General features: G+C 37.3%; 1 long non-coding RNA gene across 1 annotated transcript in view; it reads right to left on the bottom strand.

Moving 5' to 3' along the window:
- Positions 1-13268, bottom strand: part of LOC306881630 — a 494310-nt gene that overhangs the window by 207824 nt on the left and 273218 nt on the right. The gene's annotated exons all lie outside the window — the stretch shown is intronic.

The following is a 13268-nucleotide window of genomic DNA, read 5'->3' as shown; positions in this document are numbered from 1 at the left end:
GCCCTCCAGAGGGTGGTGCGTTCAGCGGAACGTACCATCCACACCGAGCTCCCTGACCTGCAGGACATCTACAGCAAGCGGTGCCTGACCAGGGCCAGGAAGATAGTGAAGGACCTCAGCCATCCCAACAATGGACTCTTTTCTCTGCTGCGTTCAGGGAGACGCTTCCGCTCCATGAAGGCGAACACAGAGAGAATGAGGAGGAGCTTCTTCCCGCAGGCCATTCGGAGTCTTAACCTCTCTCCACTCTAAGCACATCACCCCACACTTCCACTTTGCACACTTTCAAATACAATCTGCACTAATTTGTAGAAGGTTATGTAAGGATAAATGAGTGGGACTTACATACCATTTGTCTTTTGTCTTTAGTATTCCTTTTACTCACTTATACACTTTACTGCACTGCACAGCACACGGACACTTTATCACTGACATACACTTTACTTTTTATAGAATCTATTTAGAATCATATTCTATTTTTATTCTTCATATCTATTTTTATTCTCATATCTATTTTTTATTTTATTTTATTGCTAGTTTATTTCTGTATATATGTTTACTGTACTTTTTCTATTTCTATTTGTATTTTTGTAAACTTGAGGTTTTTCTTAATTTTGTTGGACAATTTTTTGGACAGTCGTACAATACATTTCACTACATGTCGTACTATGTATGTATATGTATGTGACAAATAAAATTTGAATTTGAATTTGAATTTGAGACCAGTGGCGGAGCAGGGGGGGTGGCTTTAAGCCCCGAATGTTTTGTCAAAAGCCCCGAATCTTTTAGGTTTTTTAAAATAACTTCAACTTTGTTTAATTTCCTCTGTCTTTCTGACAGGAGCGGCAAAAAATGAAACAAAAGCTCTATTACCGTGCGTGGTGTCGGACGGTACTCGACGCGTCCGCACGAGCGCGAAGGTGCGCGCGGCAAAAATGACGTCATCACTCAGCTTGTTTGCCAACTGCCAAAAAACTAACGAATAAGGCCGTGTTCACACTTGGCGTCTTTTTCGAAGCTGCCGGCGTCTGTTTTACATTATAATCCTATGGAGTAAACCGTGTTTTCAAAAAAGTCCTGAGCGCTTTTTAAAACGCCACCGCCGGCGTCTTTTTCTGCAGCTCAGAGCGTTTTTTCGAGTTGAAAAAAGTTCAACTTTTCTGAAAAAAACGCCCTACGTCAAGCCTTTTTGACAGCTGACCAATGACAAGAGAGTAGTGAGATCTGTCGTTTCCATAACAACAAGAAGATATATAGAATATACCGCAAACCGTGCATCATCCAACCGGAGCTCCTGGACTAAATTGTTGTAAGCACCATATTGGTTCCTTCCCTGTATAATGTCGTGCACCCACAAACGTCGTTGTGAATCGACATTTTCTTTCCCGTTAACTTCAAAAGCCAACGCAAGACCCAACTTTTTACTCTTTCTTGACATTTCTGCAGTACACAGCGCTAGGCTACTGTTGCAGCTGTTGCTATGGCAACAAAAGACGCTCTCGGCTGCTATTTGTAACAGACACTGCCAGCTTTGTTTTTCATTAAAAAAACGCTCTTGTCAACTTTTTCTAGTCAAAAAAGACGCCAAGTGTGAACACGGCCTAAGAATATAAGTGATGTTTTATTAACAAATTTCGGGAGGAGCACGCGCAGATAATTAACACGGCCAATTCATCATCAGCAATCACACCACTTATCCAATCAGCACGAGAGAGAATCCCTATAAATAACCAAGCAGTCTTACCGTCATTATCTCTCGTCTTCCGACATCCCTCCACCACCCCGACTCCTCACCACAGCCGGTCCTACCCCAGCACGGGGAGGAGCACTCAGGGGGGGAGCACTTTGGGTCCGGGCTAAATGCCGAGCTCGTACCCTCTCCCCGGTCGAGGGGAGTACCCCGGGCTCGGGAATGATTACCGAGCTCGGAGCCCTCCCCCTGGACAGCACGCCAAATACGCATAAACTTGCTCCGTTATTATATGTAAGTGTGAACTCATGAAATCATCTTCTTCGTCGTAGTCATCTGGCGGGCTGTTGTATGTTTCACCCGCGTGGTAGAGAGCTTACTGGCTAATAATATGGACATAACAAAGTTTTTTATACGGAACAGTAAACCTCACCGGCCGGAGAGAGATTCAGAAGCAGCGCCAGACGATAAGACAAGTGTTACAGGTTTGTGAATCTGCTGTTGTACTTGTAACACTTGAGTTAAGTGACTGTATTGCTGACTAGCTAGCGAGTTAACGTTAGGTGTTATTAAGAGAAATTAGTTGCTAATAGAGATGGGCGGATGATTTGTCTGATGATTTGTCACGTAACACGTTACACACTAAAACCGAAACACACAGCTTGTATCAAATGCTAAGTTATCTCAGGGCATGTTTTACAGATAATCTGAAATGGGGTGAAAATGAGTCATCGGTCCGTGTACGTTTTGATAGTTTGTTTTCCAATTTGAAACGAAATAAGCAGAAACGAGAAAACGGCACCTTTATTCGTTTTTTTGAAAAATCTAGTTCATTTAGTTCAATATATAGTTCAAATATAGCAAATTTAACAAAGTACTGCAAAGCCTTACACGGAGAGTGGTTTGCTATGGTGCGAGAAAGTCATAGTTGTGAGATATAAAATCGCAATTGTGAGAAAAAAAAGTCAGAATTCTGAGAAAAAAAGTCAGAATTGCGAGTTTATATCTCAGAATTGCGAGTTTATATCTCAGAATTGTGAGTTATAAAGTCAGAATTGCGAGTTTATATCTCAGAATTGCGAGTTATAAAGTCAGAATTGCGAGTTATAAAGTCAGAATTGTGAGTTATAAAGTCAGAATTGCGAGAAAAAAAGTCCGAATTGTGAGATAAAAAGTCGCAATTACCTTGTTTTATTTTTTATTCATTGGCGGAAACGGGCTTCCATAGTAAAGTGATCTAGAGGAAAAGCAGATGTGTTTTGCCTATTGGCATACATAGCCTATTACGTGTATTTGTTTTTATTTATGCTATTATAATTACACCGGGTCACCAACTAATGACAGATTGAAATCTACAGTAAATTTAAAATCCTTCTTGACTCTTCAACCGAGTGTAATGGTATTTAAGAAGCCTTTAACATTATGTGCTCAACATTAAATCTGTAACATGTAGCCAACATTAAGAATAGGGTTGTGCCGGTGAGGAAATTTTCCCATTGATTAGTTAACTTATGACAACACCAATGTTATTTGTTAATCTCTTCTGTAGATTTTGATCTTTATAAGTTGTTATGATATATTGTTAATTAAAAAACAACAGTAAAATAGTACAATAAAAAAACTCGCGTATAGCCTACTATAATCAAACTAATAAGACGGGTGACATAAAATACCCATATTATAACAAATAAATAAAATATATTTGGAAATCGCCCTTTAAAACGAAGGCTCGGTTTGTGGTTCACAATTATTTGATTAAAACAAAGACAAAGCCACTTATATTAAAAAAAAGTATATATGTTTTTGTTAACAGAAGTTATATTGTGCTTTTAATTGCCTCCGCTATCGTCCTGTCAATCATACTCGCGGGTCATTTTCAGTAAAAATGTATACCCAAGTTCTGACTGCTGACTGAACACTGGTCAGTGATCCTCTCTCGCTCGGCGCTGTCTAGCGCAGCTTCACCACACAGATTTAACTCTGCACAGCTAAATAAAACGGGCTGGTGGCAGACTAATATTTAATATTTCTGATGTAAAGATTTCTGTGAAACGCGTAAAGTTGCACAGAAGAAAGCCCAACAGGACCTGCCCTGTACAGTTTAAGAATCGGTAGCCATAGTAACGTTAGAGGACTATTATTTTGTTGAACAGACCTGAGCGACTACTGATGACGTCACATGCTCAGATTTGCTTGACCAATCGGCGGAAGGGGGCGTCTAAGGACCGCCCACATGTGGAAAACGAATTTTGAAGTCATTTATTCGTTTTATGCCTCTGAACTAAAAAACGAAAAATCAAGCCGAAATCTCGTTTTTTTTCAAAAAAACGAAAAAACGAATAAAGGTGCCGTTTTCTCCTTTCTGCTTATTTCGTTTCAAATTGGAAAACAAACTATCAAAACGTACACGGACCGTCATCCTTAACATTTTTGGTGTTTTGGATTCACTACAGCTGGAGAACAATTAAATACAAAATAGGTTGTAGGCTCTACTGGGTGAATTTTATTTAATTTTTTTACTGAGTAACTATCATCATTTTCCCAGATAGTGTATAGATTTTTAGGCATTATATTATCTCAAACAGCCTGAAAAATAGTGCATTTAGCTGACGTAAATGGGAAAAAATCTCCACGGGGGAGCATGACCCCGGACCCCCCTAGGTTTCAGCTAAGCCCCGAATGTTTACATCGTCTGGCTCCGCCCCTGATGGAGACATGGAACTTAAATAAAAAAAAAGAAAAACTCTGCCTGAATAAGTCACGTGCATCGTTTTTATTTAATCATTCAATACGTTTTTTTACATAATGATATTGTTTACTTTTCAAAGAAAACTGCTGTCCGACGAATGGCATTTTTGTTGCAACGGTTCCTTTAAAACAATACAGTCCATAGCACTGAGGGGGAGGGGTTAACAACCACCCAATATTTTTAAGGTGGAATAAGGGGCTGGCGAAAAAGGAGCTGGATTCAGCCTCGTGAGCTATTGTTGCTGTTGCTTTTTGAACTCCAAATTGAGTTTTAAATTCATTATTGAATATTAATTGACCGAGACTGTATTTTATTAATGTAATGTTTTAATTCCAGATGTTTGTGTGAATGCTGTGTGTGCATTGAGCTCTGCACGAGCGGGGAGCAGAGTTGCCATGGAAACGGGGGTCAACACAACTACTGGCAAGCAGTAAACTCCGTCTCTCGCTGCGGATTTCACTGTTTTCAGGTAAATTTTATGGAGCGATTTTTGTGCCAATATTTATCAAACAAAGCCAGTGTTTTGCAAATAAACACAATCTGCTTTGCAATGAAAAACTCGACTTTCAAACAAACGCAAAGTGATTTTCAAATACAAAACTCTTTGAAAGAAAATGCAGAGGTATGGACAAATATATGTATTGTGTGTTACAACTGTGAGACTCATTTGCCTTTTTATGAGGAAACTTGGCTTGATTTTCTCACAAATGCAACAGGCTGATTTTCTCACACGAGTGCAATTAAGCAACTTTCTTTTCCAAAACAGCAGATGGCGCTGTTGGTCAATTTACGCTAGTCTCCCGAGACCTGAAACACCTCTTTACCTTTTCAGACCAATATGAGTGGGGAACAGGTGAGTTTCTGTCTTACTAGTCGTGGCCTAATGGTTAGAGAGTCGGACTTGTAATCCGAAGGTTGCGGGTTCGAGTCTCCGGCCGGCAGGAATTGTAGGTGGGGGGAGTGAATGTCCAGCGCTCTCTCCACCCTCAATACCACGACTGAGGTGCCCTTGAGCAAGGCACCGAACCCCCAACTGCTCCCCGGGCGCTGCAGCATAAAATGGCTGCCCACTGCTCCGGGTGTGTGTTCACGGTGTGTGTGTGTTCACTGCTGTGTGTGTGCGCGTTGGATGGGTTAAATGCAGAGCACGAATTCCGAGTATGGGTCACCATACTTGGCTGAATGTCACTTCACTCACTTCACTTACTAGATCTATAATTATCCATTTAGATGTTTTCACAAAGCGACCCTACTACAGCGTCAGTGAAATTCACAACAAGTGCTGTAAAGTTGTTAACATGATTGATTAGTTCAAAAATCAAGAGTGACCTGGCTAAACATTTAACTAGGCTGTCTTTCCCTATAAAAACTGATCCATTCTCCATACCTCTTATCCTCTGTTGGATCGCAGGATATAGAATATACATATATATTGATGCAATTGTTCAACATTCAAAACAATGCAAATGTATAGTAGATAGCAACAATATTGTGTACCAAAAATGAAAGCTTAGACAATTTAATTTAGTATCAGATATAGTAATATCACCCAAGAGGTCATTAATTATTAATAAAAAATTGAAAACAAATCACATTATTTAGTGCAATATCTAAAACTTTTTTTTTTTTTAAATGATGTAACTGCAATCATTTGTCTAAAATAATTACGTATTTTTTAGCTTAGCAAAATGATGAATATTTATTTTCTGGTGTCACTCTTGTCCTGTCAATTGGGGAGAAGGATCAAGTGATAGAATCACGCTGATATAATACTAAATTCATCATTTTAATAAGCAGTGGTTTAATAAACAGTGTGCTACACGAGTGAAGACACACTCTGGACAGCGAGGACTCTTCTAGGAGCGACTCAGATGATCAACGTTTGCATTTTAAAGAGCCACTAATATAATTCCTGACCATAGCCTTTTATTCTTAACTTCATGAGTTAAAATGTTGCTCGGCCATATATAAAAAGCTAAAAAAATTTAGTTTAATTTTTCCAAACAGGCTATTGTCAGACTAAAATATGCTGGTATATTGGTCGAAATAGGAAATATCTCCTTACAGGCCACTTAGTTTGAAATCTTGTACAAGGCATGTATATTACTATATATAAACATAAATATGATAAACTATGATATCCCTTATTTTAATGAAATTTAAATAGTTTTTACTATTGTAAAAGTGTGGTAACCATGTGTTTTTTGCAGGTTACCATTTCAATATAGGCAGCTTTACTACAAATACCATGGTATTTATTTAGTAAAACCATGGCTAATTTTCATAAGGGATATTAATGTTTAGATTATATTTTGGTACATTTATATAGCTGAATCACAAAGCTCACCTGAACTTAAACTAGTTTGATTATAGTAGCCTATTTGTATAATTAGATTAGCCTACTCCTTTCAGTAGGTTGTCTATGTGTAGTTTTATACTTGTTTAAACTTTTACTGCAGAGGTAGCCTACAGCATTTCTCTCCACTGTAGGCTATGTTTCAACATATACTGTAGAAGAAAGACAATAAATCTTACTTGACCTAACGTAAAAATAAAATTCAAAATGCTTTCATTTTTGGTACACAATATTGTCGCTATCCACTATACATTTGCATTTTAGTATTACAATATATTGTGACACAATACATTGTTACACCCCTGCATTGTTTTGAATGTTGAACAATTGTATCAATATATCTGTATATTCTATATCCCGCGATCCAACAGAGGATAAGAGGTACGGAGAATGGATCAGTTTTTATAGGGTAAGACTGCCTAGTTAAATGTTTAGTCAGGTCACCTCTGATTTTTGAACTAATCAATCAGGTTAACAACTTTACAGCACTTGTTGTGAATTTCACTGACACTGTAGTAGGGCCGCTTTGTGAAAACATCTAAATGGTTAATTATAGATCTAGTAAGACAGAAACTCACCTGTTCCCCACTCATATTGGTCTGAAAAGGTAAAGAGGTGTTTCAGGTCTTGGGAGACTAGCGTAAATTGACCAACAGCGCCATCTGCTGTTTTGGAAAAGAAAGTTGCTCAATTGCACATGTGAGAAAATCAGCCCGCACTCGTGTGAGAAAATCACCCTGTCGCATTTGTGAGAAAATCAAGCCAAATTTCCTCATAAAAAGGCAAATGAGTTTCACAGTTGTAACACACAATACATATATTTGTCCATACCTCTGCATTTTCTCTAGTCCCTAACATCACACAAATATTACATAAAAACGTTCCTGGCACGTTTCTTACTTCTTATTGACATGTTTTAATTAAATATTTATTTTATAGAAATGGTTTAGTGTCTTCGAAAAAGTCCTTTAGCATTTTAGCAGTTTTCAGGTAACGTTAGGCTAAATCTGTAGCTTGAGCTCTTGTTTATGAAACTCTGGGCTTTTAATCAAATATTTGTGAGAGATTTTGATAGCTCTGTAAAGGTTTTGCTTGTGATTTGTCAATATGTTATTGGAAAAGGCTACTTTACTGAATCAATGACGTCACTTGCATGGAGAGTGTAATCACTGAAAACAAGTTTTGATATTTCATGGTAAACAAATATTAATAAAAATTGTTCTGTGATTTCAGGAGGACAGAAAGAAACTACAGAACAGAAGGAAAGCGCCAAGATACGTCTGGCCGACGTCAGCCCAGTATCGAAATGCCGGCCTCACAACCTGAAACATCTAAAAAAAACATCAGCCAGGCGTAGGCTGGTATAATTCGGTCAGTGCTCTGTTTTCCAGCTCATTAAACGTCGACCCTGAGTCGGCTGACGACCGCAGGCTGATGAATTGTTCATCTCTTTACTCGTGCCCAGAGAGAAACCCGGTGACATCTTTGGTTGACTGGTAAGTTTTGGCTTGAGCTAAAAAAAAAAAAAGAAAGAAAAATACTACCGACGCGCAGACCACGTCTATATTGCGTCGGCCATCAGAATAACCTCTTATTTCAAAGGTGGAATCATCATATATGACTTCTAGAAGATCATAGATGTAGTTATTTGAAATTTAACACTAAAGTTTCAAGTTTGTTTTATTTATATAGCACATTTAAAAACGGCAAGCACAGCTGACCAAAGTGCTGCACAAACAAAGACATAAAACACAAGATAGCCCACAGATTCATACCATAAATTCACAGTGAATTAAAAGCCAAAGAAAAAATATAGGTTTTAAGAGATGATTTAAAAACCGTTAAAGACTGTGCCGATCTGATATAGGCTGGAAGGCTGTTCCACAACCTAGGGCCAGCAACCGCAAAGGCTCTATCCCCTCTATGCTTTAACCGAGATCTGGGGACAAAGAGAAGTTTTTGATCACCAGACCTCAGACTTCGAGTAGGGTTGTAAAGATAAAGTTGGTCAGATAAATAACTCGGTGCCAGATTATTTATAAATTTAAAAAACATAGAGAAGAATTTTGAACTCAATTCTAAAATGCACAGGTAACAAATGTAACTATATACAGTATTCACTTTAAACTTCAAGCTTGCGCTTGACGGAGCTCATGCTAACTAGCCATAACATTGAATAAACCACTGTAGAACTGTTTAATTAGACCGAGTTGCCGAAATTACATTCAATTTATGTGGGATTAATAATTTGCACCTTTCTCCTTCAAGAGACAGGCCTGTAAATTGTGTCATCTGCTCGTTATTGAGTTAATTGTATTTTTTTTTTTTACATGACTGTTTTTTTATGCTAGTGACGTTTCATTAACAACTAGATCTGGTACTTTAGTTTGAACAAATCTTTAATGAATAAATTGTTCTTTTTTTAGGTCCTGTCTACCACCAATTGAGTCAATGATTCACTGAGTTTCTTATAAGAAAAGATGCTCATCTGCTACCACCCAGTAGTTTAAATGATTGTAGTTTCATTGCTGTAAAACTTCAAACTCTCTTCTTCTTTTTTTAAGCAGGTGGAGAGACAGTCTGGGCAGCAGCAATAGGACAATGATTACAAGAGAGGGGTTTCAAGAACTGGTACTGTTTTGGTTCCTCACTTTACCGAAGTGTACCGAAACATTTATATAAGCTACAGGATCAATGGTGCTGCTATCAGTATTTTTGTAACATTGCTTCATGACCCTTTAGACACAACCACATCACCCAAATAATCTCCAAGGGACCCTTTTCACAAGACTGTGATGACAAGTTTTTCATGTGTATTTATTTATTTTTTTTAAATGTATGTACATTTATAACACTATTCTTTGTATTATTTTACCTTTTGCATCAAATTACAAAAAAATAGTTTACGCTAATGCAAGGGTGTTTCTAATACAGCGTCTATGGGAGGGACGGTAAATTTGATAATTTGCCCTTCTGACTGCCATTATCAGACTTTATCAATTTATTTTCCTTTTATTGAAAGTCATGAAAACACTATCATAGAGTTTTTATTTTGCTATTTGAGCAAATGGGAATGCAAAAAAATATATTTGTGGTACTCTCATTCACTGCTCTTCAAGTGAACCCAACTATGACGACTTCCGTTGCTGAGAAACCCGGAAATGTGAAAAAGGTTCAGGGGATGGCAGAAAGGATCCAGGATCAAGAGATCATTCATCCTGAAGACCGTTCCATAGGAAGCAGTGAATCCTGGGTGAAAAACTAAACCTGGTTGTTTCAGCATCACTCAGGTAAGACTAAATACATTTAAATTGATTTCATTTGGTTATATGTTTCAGATCATCCTGACCATTCTGTTGTCCTGGATTTGAAGACATGCTGGAATTTTCATTTCATTTCTGCATTTCTCATGGTTGAAAGATTTGTGCAGCAGTATCCAGACATATAAGCAACTTTCCTGGACCCACACGACTAAAAGCTCAGGAGGAGAGACAGGTAATCCACAAGGTTGGATTTCACAAATCAGTTACCCATAGCTATATGTAATCGCTCATTCAGGGTTCAAACTGTGGGAAACGTGTTAAGCTTGTAAACAATGTATCAATACAGTTACCTCAGCATAACATTCAGCGTTCATCAGTCAGCTAGAAAAATTTATAAAGAGGACCATTTTGCTAGATTCATGCTCCATATTGCATATTCGTATTTTTACATGATAAAAGAATGCTAAAGCTAAAGATAAAATTCAAGTCCTATATAAATGCATGTTACTAATGAAGAAAAACAGACTGGATATGCTCAAGACACAGCATTTATAGGATGCTTTGATGAGGAGCCCAAACTACACTCGGAGGCAAGTGATGCTGACATAGTTATGGTCTGTGATATTGGCACAGATTCTGTGTAGTAAATAATTCTTGGTGACTATAGTTCTCAAGTTGGAAAAAACTTGTAGTTCCTACTTTGTGAACCTTAGTTGCCAGGACGTCAACATTTGACAGATCTTTACCCTTTATGAATGTTTTCTTTATTTCTTTTATCTTCTGAGAAGCTCAAGAACTATGGTTCTTGAGCTTGTAATATTACAATAAGATTGTAATATTGTTTAGGTTTATCTTCTGATAGTGAAACGGTATTAAAGCACATCATCTCCAGACATCTGTAGCAGGTGCCTCATATAGGACACTCAGGAGATAATTTAAACTTATTTTTGCAAAGAAGTAATAATGAATTATCTACTGAATTGTTTCATATCTTTTTATCATGTCTTTATTTTAGTATTTGCACCAAATTATGGGGTGCTGTATCAATAACAGTGATAATTATTGATAAATAATGTTATCAGTAAAAATTATCTATACCCATCCTCAATGTGACACTTCATAATCTATGAATTGATAGGTTTAATTTTCTGTGCTCATGACTTGGTAACACACTGCATGGTTCAAGAACAGGTGTAATGTTCAGAACACACTCACACACACAGTAATTAATATACACTGCCCTCCAAAAGTTTGGAAACACCCCTGGCAAAGTGTGGTTTTGGACAATATCAGCATAAATCCTTATCATTTTTTGGTGCAAATACATTAAAGTAACTTGACATTATTATTGAAGGCCAGCAACAAAACATAATAATGGCAATATATACACATCAAAGTAAGACATGCCCCTTTGCCAGCTGTGATGCCTGGTTACTGGTTTAAACTTGGCCCAGGTTTTCAAAAGATTTGTGGGTCAGCACACCTTAATACTGTAGCTTCAACAATTGATTGCCAATTCAAAGTCAATGTTTGAATAAACTGACAGCTCAGATGCCCAGATTATGCAGAGCTGTAATAGCTGCTAAATTTTGATTGATCGAAAATGTAAGTTTTTTTCTATGTATAAACTGTTTATGTAATAAAATAGGCTATGTTGTCGTAGTTTGTGTTGTCCCTTATCAGTGCAAAATTATCACAAATTAAAAAAGGATTCATGCCAATATTGTCCAAGACCCCACTTTTCAAGGGCGTTTCCAAACTTTTTGGGAGGGCAGTGTGCACAAAGTTGATTACTGTCACGGTTCATGAATTCACTGTCTTCTTCTTGTCTCGTGTTTGGTTGTTCTCTCTGTGTGTGTGTGTGTGTGTGTGTGAGTGGGCGTCACCGCTCATCAGCGCGCCAGCTGATCTCATTCCCCGCACCAGCTGCTGCCAATTCACTCTCCTATAAAGCCTCACAGCACTCTTTCCTCTTTGTCAGATCGTTCTTTGATGTCCTCCGTGTCGTTCTTCGTGTGCCGGCTGCTTCAGTGTTCCTGGTCCTCGTCTGTCTGGAGTCTTCGTGGTTTTCGTCGTCTGGATGTTCACCGGCACTGGATTCACCGTCTATGGCAAGCCGATTTAGCATTAAATACTCTTTGCCATACTAGTCATAATTCAGTTTTGATTAGTCATAATTCCAATTCCAGATATATATTCTGCAATTTTGACTCGTCGTAATTGCATTCAAGATATCTACAATGTGATTGTGACTAGTCATAATATGCATTGAAGATATCTACAATGTTAATTTGACTAGTTGTAATATACATTAGAGATATCTATATTGCTTTTGACTAGTCATATTCTTCCATTAACTTCCATTGGAAAATATTTTCAGATATCTACAAATGAGTTTTGACTAGTAGAAATTGTAATTAAAGATATCTGTAAATGAATGTTCACTAGGCAGAATTGTAATTAGAGATCTCTAATTACAATTTTACTAGTGACAATTAAATTAGAGATATCTCTAACTGAGTTGCCACTAGTGCAAATTATAATTCAAGATATTTCTAACTGGGTTTTTACTAGTCATAATCCAATTGGAGATATCTTTCATTCGTCATTTTTAAAGATATCCACAAATACATTTGTAGATATCTGTAAATTTACTACTAGTCGAATTACAGTTGTAGATATCATGAATTGGAATTCTTCCTAGTCAAAACTTATTTAAAGATATCTGCAATTTAATTATGGATATCTCAATCAGATTTTTGACAAGGAGGCTCTTTCTTTGGAGATATCCGCATTCAGCTTTGTGACTAGGAAGAATCTGAATGTAGATATCTAGAATTAAAATTCTGACTAGTCATAATTATTTAATAGATATCTTAATTGTGTACACAAACCACCCCTTTGCTAAGCCCCGCCTTAACCATATGGTCTTCGAGCGCGCCAAAATCTCAGAACGGCCTGACCTGGTTTTCCGGTAATTAAATAATTCCTGTAGGTTAACACTGTAATTGTAACTGAATTATTTGCAAATCATTTACATTGCGTTGTAAATGAACAGCTTGTAAGGTAATATATATTATTACTATATAGTTGTCAGATAGCGCCGGAATTTATATTATATTTAGCCCCCTAATTTACGTTTTTTCATTTTGTCGTAATGTTGATTTAATTCATAAATTGCAATGTCAAGTTGATATAGCCTATCAGGCA

Source organism: Barbus barbus, assembly GCF_936440315.1.
Source record: "Barbus barbus genome assembly, chromosome: 15".
In the NCBI taxonomy this organism is placed as follows: Eukaryota; Metazoa; Chordata; class Actinopteri; order Cypriniformes; family Cyprinidae; genus Barbus; species Barbus barbus.
This window is presented reverse-complemented; position numbering and strand designations above follow the sequence as displayed.